The sequence below is a fragment of the Lynx rufus genome, unplaced genomic scaffold, assembly GCF_022079265.1.
Source record: "Lynx rufus isolate CCGP_SWC_20201006 ecotype Redwood Valley unplaced genomic scaffold, mLynRuf1.p SCAF_1, whole genome shotgun sequence".
In the NCBI taxonomy this organism is placed as follows: domain Eukaryota; kingdom Metazoa; phylum Chordata; class Mammalia; order Carnivora; family Felidae; genus Lynx; species Lynx rufus.
This window is the reverse complement of record NW_025814823.1, coordinates 2,867,799-2,870,533: the sequence shown is the minus strand read 5'-3', so window position 1 is coordinate 2,870,533 and position 2,735 is coordinate 2,867,799. Positions and strand designations below refer to the sequence as shown.

The 2,735-nt window shown below is 49.0% G+C and overlaps 1 non-coding gene across 1 annotated transcript; it reads left to right on the top strand.

Annotated features, from left to right (window-relative positions):
- The first annotated feature begins 2,103 nt into the window (after positions 1 to 2,103).
- LOC124523081 (U6 spliceosomal RNA) lies at positions 2,104 to 2,210 on the top strand. The gene has a single exon (XR_006964910.1). It is a non-coding gene; the product is annotated as a U6 spliceosomal RNA (small nuclear RNA).
- The last annotated feature ends 525 nt before the right edge of the window (positions 2,211 to 2,735 follow it).

The following is a 2,735-nucleotide window of genomic DNA, read 5'->3' as shown; positions in this document are numbered from 1 at the left end:
GGAGCTCGCACAAGAGCTGGCACAGAAGTCCTAAGATAAGCTCACGGCAGTATTACTGATTGCTCGTGCCTATTTTCCTAGCAGAGATGACAGGATAAATATGCATTAGCCGTACAACCTCCCTGTGTTGGTGCCCGTGTCACTGCTCATCCTTCGAGAGCTGTGAGCCGAGATGACCAGTAATGCTGGCCGGCGGGTGCCGGGAACCGTGGGGGGTCCAAGCGCATTTCTAGGGGAGACGACGACAGCTGGAGTGGGGCCACAGCAGCTGGAGCGGGAGGAGACCGCGGCTAGCGGTGAGGGCACCTGCGTCGCCGTCAAGCCCGATGAAGCCCGATGGGGCTTCAGGGGAGAGGTCATCAAGCATTCTCAGCAGAAAAGACCCTGCCGTGTTAGTTTGAAATTCACGCAGGCTACCGACGACTTACTCGGAGAACACGGCATTGACCTGAACGACCGTCCGTACTTGGCTGACACAGTGAAATGCATGCACACAGGCCAGCGGCGGTCATGGTGCGAGAGGGGCTGCGTGTTGTGAGGACGGGTCAAGTGACGCTCCAGGAAACTCACCTGCAAACTCCAAAGCATCCACGGGCCTGTTTGCATCCAAGCTGGCGGGAACATCATTCACGGCAACAATTCTTGGAGAATGCAGAGGAGACTGGCCCGTGGTCCCTGTGCAGTGCTACGTGCTATCGTCGGGGTAAAATGTTTTATCCCAAGGCAAGAGAAAAAAATAAATAAACAGAAGGCTTAAGAAACTAATGTTGGCATGTTCCCAAGAGTTCAATGGCAGGGTCACGTAAAGCAGTATAAAGTTCTCTGAGGTCGAGTTTTGGCGATCAGAGCAAAGGCCAAGGGTCCATTCTTTCCAGAGGTCAATTCTAGCTGGCTAAAACGCAGAGGAAAGGGCAGATAGCAAGGAAACTGCAAACAAATGGCCCCAAATTCAGGTTTTCACCTGGAGGCAGGAGCAGCGCATAGACCTGAGACTTTCTGACGCTTCACCTCAGGGCACGGACAGACCCAGGGGCCGCAGTGGCTCTACGCCCACGAACGTGACTATGCAAATGGTCGCAACTGACTTCTGCGGGCAGAGAGTATTTCTCATTCGGAGAAGTAACACAGCCAAGAAAACTGTCTCTATAGAGGCACGTGGCACTCGTGGGCTCCCCTGGAAAGCCACCACCTCCTGTCCATCGTCAGAGGTTGCACAGAGATACTCTCGTGAGTAAAAAGGGGGCTACAGAGCCTTGACTTCACAGCAGGGCTCTTACTACATGTCAGAGTACGTAACTGTGGTTGAACTCAAAGCAAGGATAGCCAGAAGAGCCTGTGTTCATCAGTCTCTGCTACTCACGCCCCACACAGTCTCTAGGGATGATAGGTTCAACCAAGAACTTCAACCCGAACTGTCAATGCATAGTATATAGGCAGAAAAAGACAGGGTCCAACTTCTGTATCATGATCTCTTGCAGGCTGTGAAATCAAATTAGTGCCTCATAGGCGACATTTCTTCAGTGCATTAGAATGAAATCGAAAATACGATACTTTGTAAGTTTCACGTACCCACGGGCACTGGGTTATGATGTGAGGTACAGTCTTTGCGTCACATAAGCATGGGCGTTGGGTTCTGATGTTAGATGTCATTCTTCGGTTCTCACCTTGAAAACTGCTGCTTTAGAGTTTCCTTCACAAAGCACGGATGTATTAGGGGGCGCGCCCAAATGTAGAGGTAGAGTTGTCAAAACCGCAAAGGTGTAATTTGCATTCAAAATTCCAATGTGGAGAAGAGGGATGCTTAATGTCACTACCCCAAAAGCATAATCACTTTATAACCGAGGAAATAGAGCTGGTCTCCTCCGTGATAGGAGAATGAGCATGAAAACTAACACGTATAGACCACACCTGACCCACCAATGTTAAGCCCCAGTGTCTGTAATCTTTGCATGGCCCCATACCGCCTCCAGACTTACGGGTTCCCTTCCCGTATTCCCTTAGTCCACGCAGAAAGAAAAAGTGGTTGTAGTCCTTTAAACTCACAGCCTAAAAAGCATTTTTTTTTTTTTTTTTTTTTGCTACATTTGAAACTAAATTGGGCAAGTGCTCACTTCGGCAGCACATATACTGAAATGGGAACAATATAGAGAAGTTGAACATGGTCCCTGCACAAGGATGGCACGCAAAGTTGTGAAGCGTTCCATATTTCAAAAATAAACAAACAAACAAATAAATAAACAAACAAACAAATAAATAAACAAAATTGGACAAATATATCTTGCATTTGCAGATGCATTTTAAACGGACCCAGGTTGCTCTCTTCCTAGTTTCTGAACGTCCTTTCTAAGCCACCTGTGCCCACAGCAGCAGTTAACACTCATTTGGAGCATAAAGGGCCATGGAGAAGCCAGAGTCCAGAGACAGTTGGGATTAGGTGGGACCCAGCCTCAAAGAGCTACCACAATGGGGAAGGAGACCGGGCCTGAGCAGGGAGCCACCTGGAAGAGGCAGCCGATGTGGGTGCTTCTCACGAATGTTTCCAACACTCTCCCCCCAGGCGTTACACTCCTTCATATACTCTTCCTACGAAATCCCTGTAGGGTCTGAGTGCTCTGGGTCTGTGGCCCACGCTGTGCCATACTTTGATGTAAGGAGATGTCTCTAGAATTCAAAACTAAGGATATGATATAAGAAGCTGTATATGGGCATCTGGAGTTTCTACTGCCCGGGTGAAG